This window comes from Erinaceus europaeus, chromosome 20 (genome assembly GCF_950295315.1).
Source record: "Erinaceus europaeus chromosome 20, mEriEur2.1, whole genome shotgun sequence".
NCBI classification, from domain to species: domain Eukaryota; kingdom Metazoa; phylum Chordata; class Mammalia; order Eulipotyphla; family Erinaceidae; genus Erinaceus; species Erinaceus europaeus.
Window position 1 is genome coordinate 35,132,630 of NC_080181.1, and position 17,013 is coordinate 35,149,642.

General features: G+C 39.6%; 1 protein-coding gene across 21 annotated transcripts in view; it reads right to left on the minus strand.

The window, feature by feature from the left end:
* Positions 1-17,013, minus strand: part of LOC107522969 (rho GTPase-activating protein 20-like) — a 114,677-nt gene that overhangs the window by 80,833 nt on the left and 16,831 nt on the right. Inside the window, exon 4 of one of the 21 annotated variants that reach the window (XR_009546548.1) lies at positions 15,846-15,864. The exons of the other annotated variants lie outside the window; for them this stretch is intronic. The gene's annotated coding sequence lies outside the window, so the exon portion shown is untranslated. Of the gene's footprint in view, positions 1-15,845; positions 15,865-17,013 lie in introns of those variants that run through there. 21 annotated transcript variants of the gene reach the window in all.

Sequence of the window (17,013 nt, forward strand, 5' to 3'; positions counted from 1 at the left end):
GAAAAACTGCTCTAGGTCACTGATTTTCAGAGAAATGAAAATTAAGACAACACTAAGATACCACCTCACTCCTGTAAGAATGGCATACATCAAAAAGGATAGCACGAACAAATGCTAGATAGGTTGTGGGGACAGAGGAACCCTTTTGCATTGCTGGTGGGAATGTAATTTGGTACAGCCTCTGTGGAGAGCAGTCTGGAAAACTCTCAGAAGGCTAGACATGGAACTTCCTATGACCCAGTAATTCCTCTCCTGGGGTTATACCCATGGATTCCATAACACCCAACCAAAAAGAGGTGCGTACTCCAATGTTCATAGCAGCACAATTCATAATAGCTAAAACCTGGAAGCAACCAGGTGCCCAACAACAGATGAGTGCCTGAGAAAACTGTGGTATATACATACACAATGGAATACTATGCAGCTATCAAGAACAATGAACCCACCTTCGCTGACCCATCTTGGACAGAGCTAGAAGGAATTATGTTAAGTGAGCTAAGTCAGAAAGATAAAGATGAGTATGGGTTGATCCCACTCATCAACAGAAGTTGAGAAAGAAGTACAGAAAGGGAACCTAAAATCAGGACCTGACCAAATAGTAAGTAGGGCACCAAAGTAAAAACCCTGTGGTGAGGGGTAGACATGCAGCTTCCTGGGCCAGTGCGCGGTGGGTGTGGGTGGGAGGGTCACAGTCTTTTGGTGGTGGGAATGGTGTTTATGTACACTCCTAGTAAAATGTACTCATATAAATCACTAGTTAATTAATATGAGAGGGGCAAATTAATTGTATGTCTCGAAGATTTTTAAAACAGAAACTGAAACTTGTTAATAGATAGGTTGTGTAATTGATATGCAGACAATCTCAAAAGCCTAGACCAAGTAGATTAGAAGCAACCAATAGCACAGCTATATACAAGATACTGGGTACTGTACAGCAAACCCTAACAAATGGACTTTTCAAAGTTAACCCAATTACCAATTAATGTAATGATAACATTAACTATTGATTGTCTTTTTGAATCCTAAGACAGCAGGAACCTCATATCTCCACTATAGAGCCTCTTCTTCCCCCAGTCCTGGAACCCTTGGATAGGGCCCACTTTCCCTTATGCCTCTCCCAATCCATATCAAATAATATTGCATCTGCCGATCACAACCTAACCAATGCAATGATTGCCACTTCAACATGCTTCACTTCAGACTGTGTCCAGAGACTTCACGTGTGGAATGACAACCCTTCAGCTTCATTACTCTGGTGAGACCTTTCCTTTCATAGTATACTCTAATTCCATCTCAGGTGGTTCACTTTCTAACAAAGTCCCAAACCTAGATATACACCAGTTTCTGTGAGTGAGAGCATATGTTCACACGTATCTGTAAACTACTGCAAAATATATACCTGAAAACAGTACACTAGAGTTTGCAGTGAGTACCCCCCTAACACCTCCTCTCCACTATTCCAAGCTTTGGGACCATGATTGCTCAACAATTTGTTTGGCTTTGTATTTTAACTCTCTTTTCAGACACCAGGTTCCAGATGTCATCAGGATGCTGGCCAGGCTTCCCTGGACTGAAGACCCCACCAATGTGTCCTGGATCTACGCTTCCACAGAGACCCACCCTACTAGGGAAAGAGAGAGTCATACTGGGAGTATGGACTGACCAGTCAACATCCATGTTCAGCGGGGAAGCAATTACAGAAGCCAGACCTTCTAACTTCTGCAACCCACAATGACCCTGGGTCCATGCTCCCAGAGGGATAGAGAATGGGAAAGCTATCAGGGGAGGGGGTGGGATATGGAGATTGGGTGGTGGGAATTGTGTGGAGTTGTAACCCTCCTACCCTATGGTTTTGTTCATTAATCCTTTCTTACATAAAAAATAAAATAAATAAAAAAGAAATCCTTTTTTTTTTACTACCAGTTTGAGGGACTGAATTTGGGATCCTGGAGTCTTAGGTATGAGGATCTTTTTGCATAACCATTATGTTATCTCTCATGCCGTTGGTCATTACGCCTGGTCCCCTGCATTGCTTGATGCTGTGCTCTATTTACGTAATCACTATTTTGCCTGAGACCCGTCCTTCCTGCTGGGTATTGGTTTAATCCCCACTGGTTAGAACCTTCACAACAGCTGCTGTGGAAGCTTACTACCTTCGAGCTCTTTTTTTCTCTCCACCCCCTCTCCTAGCCATTTCCTTTTACAACCTACCACTTCCATATCAAGGATATAAAGGCGTTTTCTCTGATCAATAAAGTCATTGCATTGTGTTCCTGCTCTACCACTGGTTCCATAATCTCTCTCTCAGGTGACGCTACCCCAGCAATGCCCCAAACAAAGCAAGCATGTAGTTCACTAAATTAAATGTCTCACCACACAGGAGGCCTTGGGTTTGACTCCTGGCACTACATAAAAGTACCATGGACAACTGCACTGAAGAATATTCATGAATGGTGAAACAGAGATTTCTTCTCTTTCTTTTAAAAATATAGAGTAAAATTTGGGTAAGGGATGCAGTTCAGTAGTATCATACATGTGTGAGGCTCTGGGACTGTTCCCAGGAAACACACACACACACACACACATTTGTTGGTAATCTTCTAGTTCTGCTTCTGGGATCCCTCCTGTTACACTGTTTGACGTTGTGGTCTATTTACATGGTTATTCTGTTACATTGGTTTGGTCTGATGCCCCCTGCCTCCGGGAGATTTTGGTTTACTCCTTGCCTTTTCATGCTTCTTGCTTCTCCCCACCCCTATCCTATGTACTTCCTTGGTTCCAGACTCTTCGGCCAGAGGAGAGAGAAGAGGACAGATTTGGGTTGTGATCAGATTAGATTAGTTTTTTGAACAGTTCGCTTGTGAATAAAGAAATACTACTTCTCCACTCAGCCATGTGTCCCTGATCGTCTGTCTCCCACCACGAAGCTAGACCAGCATACTGGCGCCCTGAACTTTGACTGACATATGGTGCACCAATGTGGGACCTAACCTGCCTATTCCCCAGATAAGTGAAGACGTTTGGCTACATATCCACTATGAGCTACTTTTCTACTTATGATGAGGTTTCCAAAGGCCTCTTCCCTTTCTTCATGAGACAGTTTCTCTGTTTCTGGAACATTTCGCTCTGGGCCACACTCTGGTTTCCACCCATTGCCCGCCTGCAGGAGCCTGCTCGCTGCCTCAGGGTGAGGGGTGGGGCTCGGAGACATGCTGCCACAGCCTCAGGAACCAGGAGCAGGGCAGTGGGCATGGCGGGCAGGGCTGCAGCCCATCTTGGCCCCTGCCCCAGGGCACCTTGTCCCAAGCTTTCTGCACAGCCGGCCTGCCCCCCCTCCTGCTATAAAGCCTGGGGAGATCCCAGACCACACGGAGACCGCGGGATCCCTGTCGGGACTGGGCCCCCTGGCCAAGAGCCCCAGCTCGGCTCTGAAGGAAGAGGAAGTAAAATACACAGACATACATACAGTGATGGCACCCTGCAATTCCTGGAAGTGAACCTGCCCAAGAGGCCACCTCTGGATAATGCACCCCCTGAACAACTAAGACAGTACAGATCTAAATTCATGTTTAAAATCACATGTCCTCTTAACAAAAGTTTTTCTCCTTGTGTATTGAAGACCATGTTTATGTGTGTGTTTGAAGTTTGGTAAACATTAACTTTAAGGTTAAAAATGTAACTTTAGGGAGTCGGGCTGTAGCACAGCGGGTTAAACGCAGGTGGCACAAAGCACAAGGACCAGCATAAGGATCCCGGTTCGAACCCGGGCTCCCCACCTGCAGGGGAGTCGCTTCACAGGCGGTGAAGCAGGTCTGCCGGTGTCTATCTTTCTCTGCCCCTCTCTGTCTTCCCCTCTCTCTCTCTCCATTTCTCTCTGTCCTATCCAACAACGATGACAACAACAATAATAACTACAACTATAAAACGACAAGGGCAACAAAAGGGAATAAATAAATAAAAATAAAATATTTAAAAAATTTAATAAAAAATGTGACTTTAAGGCTACCAGGCAGTGTACCAGGCAAAGTTAAATGAAAAAGGTTTTCAACATAATTCTCATAAAGTAAAATTAACTTACATTTGAAGTCTGAGGTAAAAATTAGTTAAAAATCAATATATTCTAACTAAGTTGGTCTAAAAATCCTGCACACCCCTAGGATGTGTCTCCATCTTGTACGAGTGTAACAAAATGTAAAATAGACGTTATTGATATGTATAGCTCTCAAATACCTTCTCATTTAGAGGTGGAACCAGCCCAGGCATAAGATAGATTGCACAATGGTTATGCTAATGATTCTCATGACTGAGGCTCTAACAATGGTTCTTTGCTTTACCACATTTTATTGTGCTTGAATTGGTTAAGGAGCCTTAAAATAAAATGATAAAGACCTTCCAAATTTATAAAGATAACTTAAATCAATTATAATCATCGAGTTATCAATTGTGGTAAACTTCTAACCTGCTACAAGTTTTGTTTCACAAGTAAGTAAATTGCAGCTCTCAAGTTCTCTCCAGAAAAGCGAAATTCCAATGGCTGATCTTCTCCATGCAACGTTCCACCCCCTGGCATTCTTCTGTATACATCTGCTTTGGACTGACATTTCTATTAGACTCACTGTTATACCTCTTGGACACTTTGCACAAAACTATAGCAGCTTCCCTTTACGCTGCTGGGTTTCTCAAAGACAGACTGCAGCCAGCTTCCTTGGGACTCTATAGGCAATACCCCCTCACTCCTTGCTAGGTAATGCCCACAGAGGCAGGAAACGCCTGTTGGGGCAATAAATGCCCACAGAGGCAGGAAATGTCCTTTATCTTGATAAAGTCTTGCCCACAGAGGCAAGAAATGCCCCCCTCAGGCCTTCCCTTGCCATCACACTGGTTCTTGTTGCTCGCTTATTTGTTCCTCCATGTTTGTGCGTTTTTTGTTTGTTTGTTTGAAAATTCCTGTACGATATAGGTTTCTGTTCACCACCTACTCCTGATACTGTGGTCAATTAGTTAAAAAGAAAAGGGGGAATTGTTGGTATGCTTCTAGTTCTGCTTCTGGGATCCCTTCTGTTACATTGCTTGACATTCTGGTCTATTTACATAGTCATACTGTTACATTGGTTTGGTCTCACTCCCCCTGCCTCCGGGAGATTTTGGTTTAGTCCCTGCCTTTTCGCGCTTCTTGCTTCTGCCCGCCCCATATCCTACATACTTCCTGGGTTCCTGATGCTGCTGCTGGAGGAGAAAGATGCAGAGCAAATTTGAGTTGTGATTAGATTAGTTTTTGAACCATTCACTCTTGAATAAAGAAATACTGCTTCTCCACTCAGCCATGTGTCCCTGATCGTCTGTCTCCCACTGCGAAGCAAGCCCAGCATACTGGCACCGTGAACTCTGATGACAGAAGACAGAGAAAGAGAAGACATCTACAGTACTACCTCATCATTTGTGAAGCTTCCCCCCTGCAGCTGAGGCTGGGTTCTTGAATATGGGTCTCCAAGTATGGTAAGGTATGTGCTCTATGGAGTTAGACTTTCGCCCACTTAGACTTTCTGAAGGACTTGAAATATGTGATCTCTAAGTTTCTGAAAACAAACTAAAAGCCTATACTCTAAAATTCTTATAAAACAACTCACATACAGGTGCAATGTGACCTATATACCTTGTAATTTTACAATCTTGTAAATAATTAATAAGAAATAAAAAAGAACTTAGTGAGTACGGGGAAGTGATGCTTCTAGTTGATCACTCATTACCATGTACAATGACTGGGTTCCAGGCCCTGGTCCCTACCTGGAGAGGGGATGCTTTACAAGTAAAGGAAGTACTTCAGGTGCCTATATCTCTCTCTCCTAACCTCCCTTCTCCTCTCAATTTTTCTATACTGTTAAATGACACAGGAAAAAAAGGCTTAGAAACTGGTGCAGACCCTTTGGAAAACTGTATGGAGAGTCCTTAAACAAATAAAAATGGAGTTACCTTATGGTCCAGTAATATCCCTTTTAGGCATTTATCCAAAGGACACTCAAAACACTAATTCAAAGGGACATATTGCACCCCCCATATCATTCACAATAGCCAAAGAGTAGAAGCAGTCAAAATGCCCATCAACAGATGACTGGCTAAAGAAATTATAGGATATATATTCCATTGAATACTACTGTACAATTAAGAAATGAGATTATGTCCACCTGGACAAAATGGATGGAACTGGGAGATTATTATGCTTAGCAAAGTAAGTGAAGAGATGAAAGACAACTACCAGATGGTTTCACTTAATGTGTAATCTAGAGATCTGATACTTATGAACTTAAAAACAAACAAACAACAAAGACAGCAGAAGCAAGCAAAGTATAAGACTTGTGACAATTATAGTGGTTATCCTTGGGAGGCGGTAAGATGGGGATACAGTACTTGGTAGTGGATGTAGTATGGAACTATATAGTGCAGTCTTACAATCTTGTATCCTACTACAAGTCACAAATAAAAACATAAAAAAAACTATACTGAAAATATTTTGCCTTCATTCTAAAAAAAAAAGAAAAAGAAAAATATGGCTTAGAAAAAAAAAAAGAAAAGAAAATAGATATAACAAAGGCTTAAAAGAAAAACAAACCTCACCCAAGTAGGGGATGACCATATAATCTCAAGTCCACACCAGAACTCTTTGAGAGTTGTATTTATACAGGAATAATTGTGTAACATGGACATACTATACTGGGATATATTATCTCATAAAAGCAGTGCTATAAATAAAACTGCACCATTTTAAAAATGAGAAAATATTTTCATTCTACTATAGCAACCAAAAAGAAAATACATGCATAGCTCAGATAAATCAACTAGATTAAAATAGTATCAATATGGTACGAAAATAAAGTTACAACAATAAATTAGGAAACAACTAAAATATGAGCCCAAACAATCCAGTAGCTTTCCAGGTTATTAGTCTTTTAAAATTTGAATTTTTAAGAAAAAATTTTATTAAGAAAAACCATAAAATGTATTCTTTTAGCTACAGTCCAATTAATGTTAAGTAATTTCCAATATGAAGTAGACCTTTAGACCTTTTTATGCTGTAAGATGGAAACTCTTAGCTATTAAACATCATCTTTCAACTTTCTGCTGCAATACATTTGACTACTTTAGATACACAATAGACTTGTGTTTTTAAAAAAGGGTTCTTGCAGTTATCTAACTTTGTGACATTTTCTCACATTTTGCCTTTGTTTTGTTTTGTTCTTGCCTCACCTTTGGTGATCTTGGCATTGAGTCAGATTTTTCCGTCCTTAAATTGGGGAACAAAAGCCTTATCATCTGCCTCACCCATAAATTTTGTTAGTTAAAGAAAACTTTTTATAGTTTTCATATTTTAACAAGTTTTTTTTATAAAAAGGAAACACAGAACCGTATTTAAAGAGTGGGAAAGTCAGTTGTTGCTCTTGCATATGTAATTCTGGAGATGGAACTCATACTTCAAACATTCAAGTTCATTGCTCCACTGCTGGGACACCTTTCTGACCAGTTAGGCCTCATTTTTATGACAGTGCTGCCAAGGGCTGGGAGATGACTTAGCAGGTAAAGTTCACAGCTTTCCATGTGTGAGGACATGGGTTTTGTTCCCTGGTATCGCATGGGAGCAGCATAGAAAAGACAGTGAATTGATGCTTTGCTATCTACCTGTTTACCTTTAAGAACAGAGTCGAATGGGAATTGGGGATAGCACAGTGGGTAAAGTGCAGGTGGCACAAAGCACAAGGACCAGTGTAAGGATCCCAGTTGGAGCCCCCAGTACCCCATGTGCAGGGGAGTCACTTGACAAGCAGTGAAGCAGGTCTGCAGGTGTCTATCTTTCTCTCCCCCTCTCTGCATTCCCCTTCTCTCTCCATTTCTCTCTGTCCTATCCAACAATAATAACTACAACAATAAAACAACAAGGGCAATAAAAGAGAATAAATAAATAATATTTTAGAATATTAAAAAAAGGAGTCAAAAAATCTATGTGAGGCCTTGAGGTTACCCCATCATACTGCAATAAAAATTAAAGAGCACTGCCAGGCTACTTATTACTAATTTGGCAGAACAAAACATGCTTAAGATTTACAGGCAAGAATTTCACATACTGTCTGCTCAGAGGCTTCTCCAACTTTGCCATACTCAAGAATAGCCTTGTACAATACATTGCGCAGATGAGATGCCCAGACTACGTTTTGAGTGACAGGTCAAACTTCTGCTACTCCAGTAGTAAATATTTTGTGTAGAACCTTGAGCTGAGCCAGTTGAGGCGACAACTTGTCCACCACTATTGCAAGCATTATTGTAGTATCTGCAAATATCAAGACATCAAACTCATTAGCAAGGGAAAATATGTTTCCAAATATGAGCAGGGAAAAGTCTGACAAACTGGAGGGTGGTGGGTTTTATCTCACATATTACAAGGACTTTATTTCCTTACAAAAACACATTGTATTAGGTTATATAATAATATACATATAAAATATATACTACATATAATGTTACTGATAGCACATAGAAAAAGAAGTGCATGCAATTATTAAACATAGAAAGACATTTCATTATACTTATAATTAAGGAATGAAAATTAAAACTAAAGTGGGAAAAGGAAAAACAGATTGCAATGGGCTATAGAGTTAGTGCAGGAAAGGATGGCTACAAAGGAGTGGCAAATGTAGGTTTCTTTCAGGAACTCTATAGACATGCACCTTGAATGTTGAGGTGATAACAATAATTGCAGACCTGATAGAATGCCACAGGATTATACATAAATACTCCTCCCATCCTAATAGCAAGTATCTGCAAAACTGATGAAACTCACAACAACTCATGACTGATTTAACACACTATATTTACACTGATTTCCTAGTTTGGGCAGCATACTGTAATTATGTAGGAAACACTGTTTGTGGAAGCTGGGTTATGGGAACACAGGCCTTCACAGTACTATTTTTAATAGCAGTAGCAAACAGTCAAGAGGAAAAAGGCTACACCACCTTACCAGTTTATACCTAAAAGTCTGATAACAAGAGTGTGGAAAAACAAATATTTACACACTTCTGGCAAAGCATACATTTACTAATCCATAATCCTGTAGAGAATAATGGGGTGACATCTTACAAAATCACTACAACAACAACAACAACAATAATAATAAAAACAAGGGCAACAAAAGGGAATAAGTAAAAAAAAGGAACTTGTATATATTCACAGCAGAATACTACTCAGCTATAGGACATGATGAAATTGTATTTGTTGGTGGCATACCTGGAAGAGTGCACATATTATCTTGTATGACAACCTGGGTTCAAGCCCCTGGCCCTCATCTGAAGTTTGGGGGGATATGTTTCACAAGTGGCAGAGTAGAGCTGTAGGTTTCTTCCCCCTCTGTGTCTCTATCAAGCAGATAAAAAGAAAAGGGGGTGGGCAACACAAAAAGCTTTCAAGAGCAGCCCTGTCAGCAAAAAAGGAAAAAAATTTCTTTTGCTATATTTGGGATGGAAATAGCAAAGGAGTCATGTTAAGTGAAATAAGTCAGAAGAATAAATGATCTCACCTACCTTTCTAGAGACCCACATTTTATAAACAACAAAAGTGAAAATAAAGGATGAAATTTTAAATATGGAATGAAGGAATGCAGAAAGGCTTGAAAGTAAAGTGAAGGCCCAGAATACTTTGCTGGATGAGGACAAGCTGGTAGTGTGTGTGGTGTGTTCACACATATTATGGGGAGATAAAACTGTACAGCAATCTTGGAAATCAATATTCACTCTCGATAAAGTGATCTATATTAAAAAAGAACTGCTGTTTCAGAAAGCTTGATATATACATTGTCAAACCACTTACAAATGAGTGGCTATTGCGTACAATGCTGCAGAGATAACCAATCATATAACCTCAAGAGATAGACTGAACTGGGGAAGTGGCCCAGAAGGAAAAAACAAATGTCACCATAAGTCCTTGTGTACTATTTGGAATTTCAGAGATATGCATGTTTTAAAATACAGAATTAAAGTATTTTTAAAAATGAATTTATTCATATTTCCATAACTGTCAAGCAAATTTTGAAACCTTTTAATCAAGCAGCAATGTAAATAGATCCAAGAAGCCAATGTGGTCTGTCTGCTTTCAACTCTATACAAACACAGTAAAATCATAACACACACATAAAACACTTTATAGAAATGGTCTTAGATTGCAACTAGGCTTTTACAAAAAGGACAGCAGTTCAGGTAAAGAAGTTCCTCCCCATCAGCCTGCCCAGTGCAGCACCCTCAAGTCTTCCTGTAACCCTGCTTCAGCCTGCCCAGCACCCTGTAGTTCTGCTCTTCAGTGCCCTCCTGGCCCTTCTTTGCAACTCCAGATTCCCACCAGTCAATCCAGCACTCTAAGACCCATGGCCGCAATACAAGACAATAAACCATAACTGGAAGAAACCACTAAGACACAGAACTTTAGCTAGGTAAGTAAGCAGGCTGAACCAAAAATCGTGACACCTTAAACTATTACCAACTTTGTGCTCACAACTTTACAACTGGGAAAGGGGAAATAAGATAAAGAACACATGGGAACTGCAGTAGCAGTTTTAAATCAGTCATATTAGAAAAAAGTCTTTATAGCAACTAACCATGAGAGTGCAACCAGGAAGAAGGACTCCAGTCTCTGATACACCTTTAATCTCAAACTTCTGATATGGTAGATTATAGGTGTTATAGCCTAAGTGGGGCACTTGAGACAGAACCCTGGATACTTCCCTGGTCAGCTCAAACACAAATACCTGGTCCTTGTCCTCACAAAGACTCAAACATAATGATAATAAAGAGGAAATGGCCTCCAATCCTGGACCATGCCAGCAGTTTAAGGAAATCCCCAAAGTCAAAAATGCTATGTATCTCGTAAAGGAGACTTCAAAGCCTGAGTACTAAGGATTCTCACTGAAATAAAAACAAACCTTTCTTCTGAAAACGTCAATAAAGCCTTTAGAGAAAGTATGAAAGAAGTCATAATAGAAATCAGAGGCATATAGTAACTGGCCTACAAAAATATAGTGGAGTCTATCTGCAAACAAGTAAAAAACAGAAGCTGAAAGTCAGAGTGGTGAGCATTAGGAAAGGGTAGTGGAAGAGATTCACAAAAATCAGCAACACAAAATAAATTGTTTTAAAAAATGGGAAGAAAAAACAAAAGAGTTATGGGACACCACTAAGGGGAACAACATTTGCATTACTAGGGGGCTAGACAGAGAAAAGAAACAGAGAACTTTTAATTGAAAAAAGATTAGCCAAGAATTTTCCCAAACTGAAGGAGACAGAACTTCAGATCCTAGAACCTGGAATAGAAAAAAAAAAATCCAATCCTACACTTACCAAGACACACAGAAATTAAACTGGTCAAGATCAAATATAAACAGAGAATATCAATAGCAGCTAACAAAAAGCAAAGAATCACCTATAGGGAAAATCCCATTCATACTGCCAGCTAGCTTCTCAACAGAAACTCTAAAGGCAAGAAAGAACTGGCACAACAAATTCAAAATCATTAATGGAACAGACGTCCACCTAACAATATGCTATCCAGCTAGGTTATCAGTCAGGTTTGAAGGAGTAATGTTAAGCTTTTCACACAACCAAGAGATAAAGGAATTTACTACCAAGAAAACCAACCCTAAAAGAAATACCAAAGGAAAAATATATAAAAGGACAAAATAACAGCTCTCTTTCACTTGGTGACTATAAAAAAAATAAGGGAATAAGCAAAACCAAATGAAGACAACTGTTTTGTTTGAAACTGAGATTATCACAAAAGACTGTGGTGGAAGGAGTGTTTTGGAAGGGGATAGTAGACTTTGGTGGAAGAATATTAGCACTTTAGTAGGAGGTGAGGTGTGGCAACACACTTTAAAGAGGTAGGAGATTATACTTCTGAAATACAGTTTTAAAAACTAAGGTTAACTCAAAAACCATGACTTAATTTTCTTAGTATTTGGTATTTCCTTTTGTTGCCCTTGCTGTTTTCATTGTTAAATTTTAAAAAATTACAACACTGCCCAGAAATGTGAGTAACACTGTCCTTAAAAGAAAAAATAAATAAATACCATTATTGATGATGCACTTTTCAATATCTGTCTGTTCTTCTTTGAAACTAATAAAATATTTGTACAGGGCCCACAGGAAAGCCTGGTATGTTCTTTTTTTCTTTTTTTATTTATTGAAGACAGGAGACGTTAACAAAATCGTAGGATAGGAGGGGTACAACTCCACACAATTCCCAACACCCGATCTCCATATCCCCTCCACTCCCAATAGCTTTCCCATTCTCTATCCCTCTGGGAGTATGGACCCAGGGTCGTTGTGGGTTCGCTGATCGCAACCTAATCAACACGAGTGCCACCCCAGCATGCTTCACTTCAGACTGTGTCCAGAGACTTCAGGAGTGGAAGGACAACACTGGTATGTTCTAACGGGAGCTTCAGTTGACTTCTTAGGAATGGAAACATTTCCAGGTAACATGTTTTCAGGTTGTGACCCATGACTTCATCAATGAACTCCTGGAGCCTAAACACAACCTGGCCATATGCAGCTATCTGTTCTAGTACCAATTGCAGGCAGCTCCACAACAGAAGCAAACTGCAATTATTTTAAAGTCAGTTCTCTGTAATCCTTACCTCCCACTTACTTACCTGTGTCAAATGAGTTACTATAACATTATTTCTCACAGTTCCTTTCCCATCTATCAACTAAAATATAAATAACTTCTTTACCCCTGAAAGTAACCTGGAAAAAAAAAAGAATGTACCGTAAGTCTAGAGAAATTTCACTATAGTAATGCCAAAGAATATTTTTTAAATATGGTATTTTTTTTGACAGAATAGAAATATTGAGGGGAAGGGGATATATATATATATATATATATATATATATATATATATATATATATATATAGAGAGAGAGAGAGAGAGAGAGAGAGATACCTACAGCACTGCTTCACTGCTTATGAAGCTTTCCCCCTGTGGGACTATGTGAAAGCTCGGTAGAGCCTAGGGGGAGCTCCCAACATCATCAGATGGAGGTCTGAAAAGCCACCTCTCTTATTAGCCTCTCTCCATAGAGATGAGCCAAGAGAGAAAAGTCTATCAGACTCAGCTTGCCCTTATTAGACTCCCAAATTCACAATATGCCTACACCCTCTCTCTCTTAGTTCTCCCTGCTGCCAGCGAAATGGTTGCCTGCTTTAGAATTCACTCACTCAAAGTGCACACATTCCACTTCACCTTTTGATCACAAAGGAAGAACACATCCTGTCACAGACTCCTAACACCAGACAAGTGAAAAGACCCCAAAACCTTATTTAGTGGAGCCCTTTTGATGTGCTTAAAGCCTTTTTCTTCCTTCTCTATATCACCTTACTGGTTCAACCTCTATTCTTCTCTCAAACACCTTTAGATTATTAAATGCCTGCATCAGAAGACTGTTTTGATCTTTATATATCAACTCTTGTCTTACCAGCCCCCTGCCTTTAAAAAACCTGTGAATTCTGACGTATGTGAAAACTGTTATTTGTTTAACCTTCTATATTAACCGAAACCCACCCCCAATAAATGAGTTGATCCATCAAAATATTCCTTGATGTCTCTTTTCTTTATTGCTGAGTCCCTGTGCTAGTGAGGGGAACTGGTAGTTTACCTATCCTGGATGGGAGTCACCCCATGTGAGTGCTGGCATCCCCCTTCAAATGGGGACCAGGGATTTGAACCTGGGTCCTTGTGCATAGTAATGTGTGCATTCAGCTAAGTTGCCACTGCCAAGCCCCATGCCAAAAATATTTAACAAAAAGTTTAGAACTATGTGCAAAAGAGGTCAGACAATAGGAACATAAAAGATATCAATTCTTTTTATTTGATTACTGTAAAACTCATGATATTGTGATATCTGGAAGTCTAAATAGCATTATCAATTATCAAAGTAATTCCTTCACATATGGGATAGTCCAATTTGTCCAGCTTTTTATGTATTATTTTTATTGGATACAGACAGCCAGAAATGAAAGGGAAGGAGGTGACAGAGAAGGAGAGAGACAAAAAGTCACTTGTAATACTGCTTCACTACTCGTGAAGTTCTCCGCTTGCATGTAGGGACCAGGGGCTTGAACTTGGGTCCTTGTACATGTGTGTTCCACCAGGTGTGCCACCACCTGACCCTGTCCATTTCTTTTATTTTTTAATTTATTTTATTTATTTATTCCCTTTTGTTGCCCTTGTTGTTTTATTGTTGTAGTTATTATTATTGTTGTTGTCATTGTTGGATAAGATAGAGAGAAATGGAGAGAGGAAGGGGAAGACAGAGAGGAGTAGAGAAAGATAGACACCTGCAGACCTGCTTCACCACCTGTGAAGCGACTCCCCTGCAGGTGGGGAGCCAGGGTTCGAACCGGGATACTTATGCCGTTCCTTGTGCTTTGCGCTACCTGCGCTTAACCCGCTGTGCTAAAGCCCGACTCAACTACACTGTCCATTTCTAAGAAGGTCAATGTTATGCTTTAACCTACGTGAAAATGTGAAAATCATAGCACTTGTACACTATGTGGCATTACTCATGTTCATTTTTGTGAACAGAATCTATATTCTGAGATTCTCTGCTGTTGGGTCTGGGCACAGTCTGCTCTGTTTAAGAAAAATGAGGAGTAAACCAGGACTCTTGTATTGAAGTGAGATCTTAACACAGCAAAAAAGAAAATCCCAGCAGTAGGTCCTTTTTCCAGCCAAGACATTATGTCTCCAGACAATAACTTGGACCCACCCACATTTCAGATTTGAGGCTCTCAGGGAAAAAAAAAAAAACTAGTATAGCCACCCTTTGGACTATACCTAAAACATGCCTACTAACTATCTACAAAATGGAGACACCCCTCCGCCTCTTCATCTGCACTATTCCAGTCTTTAAGTTCATAATTAGTCAACAATTTGTTTGGTTTTATATGCCAACTCTCTTTTCAGCCACCAGGTTCCCAATGCTAGCATGGTGCCAACCAGACTTCCCTGGACAGACAAACCCACCAATGTGTCCTGGAGCTCTGATTCCTCAGAACCCTGCCCCATTAGGGAAAGAGAGAGTCAGGCTGGGAGTATGGATCGACCTCATGTTCAGTGGGGAAGCAATTACAGAAGCTAGATCTTCCACCTTCTGCATGCTACAATCGTCTTGTGTCCATACTCCCAGAGGGTTAAAGAATAGGTAAGCTATTAAGGGAGGGGAGGGGATGGGATGTGGAGTTCTGGTGGTGGGAACTGTGTGAAGTTGTACCCTTCTTATCCTGTGGTTTTGTCAATGTTTCCTTTTCATAAATGAAATAAAAAATTAAAAAAGCAAATATATATATCACAGCAGTAAATCATATGGGGAAAGAAAAGATAAATTGCCTATTTCATCCATAGGTAGTTTACAGAGAAACCAGTGAACAAACTTAATAAAACAAACTTTTAGACTAGGATAAAATTTATGGAGAGAGAAAAATGAGAAAAAGGGAAGGTAAATCAAGTAAAAGATGGATGTTGAAAGATAGAATTCTAGAAACCTTAATGTAGTGTATTTAGATATTGATTTCTAAGGGTGCACAACTAAGACTTTATGTAATCTTATAATGTAATTTTCCTTCAACCCAAATTATTTATGAAATGTTTTCTAAAATCCTGCACCCCACTAATAAAATTCGCATTATTCAGTTAACAGGACTTAGCACAAAGTTTCACAAATATCTTATGTTTCCATAACAACAATTCTGGAACATAGAATGGATCAAAGTTATACAAGAGCTGCTCCCTGTTAGCAGATACCAAGGTTTCCATTAAATATAGTTGCAAGCCTCAAAAAACATATGCAATTTGGCTGTAAATTAAGCAATAATCTATAAACAAATAAACATATACTAGAAGTGTCCTCTCTTACTTTCAGATGATAATGGGTACTGGCATAAAGAACTTTCGGTTGAGGGAGTCAGCTGGTTAAGCACACATGGTTTGAAGCACAAGGACTGGCGTAAGGATACCAGTTCCAACCCCTGGCTGCCCACCTTCAGAGGAGTCACTTCACAGGTGGTGAAGCAGGTGTCTATCTTTCTCTCCCTGTCTTCCCCTCTCCTCTCCATCTCTTGCTGTCCTAACAATGATGATAACAACAATACTAACTACAACAACAATAAAAACAAGGTCAACAAAAAGGAAAGTAAATAAATATAAAAAATTAAAAAAGAGCTTTCAGTTGACATATTTACTTAAAAGTCATTAAAAGCAGTGGCCAGTGATATGGCTCAATGGCTTGAGTATGAAGCCTGGGATTCTAGCACTGCACAGGTGCAGCAGTAGTCCTGTTTCACTAAATCAACCAATTTTATGTATATTACTGGTATAGACAAATGTTTAAAATATATATTGCACCAAAATAAAGGACTCTAGGGGAGAAGCTTCAGGTCCTGGTGCATGATGGTGGAGGAGAACCTAGGTTCAGGGTGAGAGTATCTTCTAGAAAATTGAGAATTTTCACACATATAAAAACTGCATTTACTATAAACCATTAATCCCCAGTAAAAAAAAATAATGTAACTATTTCCATGCAAATGAATTTTAAAAAATGTGTCTAATATGTACCAATTTAGTCATCTTGAGTATAACAAATCAAAATGTATTAAAACTTAATAAAATTTTTACTTAGTAGCCAGGGAAGCAGCTCAGCAGGCAGAGCACAGGACTTGGAAGTACTGGACTCTGGTTCTATCTCTGACACTGGATAGAGATGCAGGAAAGAGTTATGCTCTGGTCAATCAGGTAAAATACTTCAACGTATCTTTAAAGGATTAAAAACTGTTCCATTGGAATTCTTAATAAAGAAAGCTTAAATTTGGGAGAGGCATACGGGAAAATGGGCCCTATTCAATGGTTCCAGGACTGGGGGAAGTAGAGGCTCTATAGTGGAGATGTGAGGTTCCTGCTGTATTAGGGTTCAAAAAGACAATGGA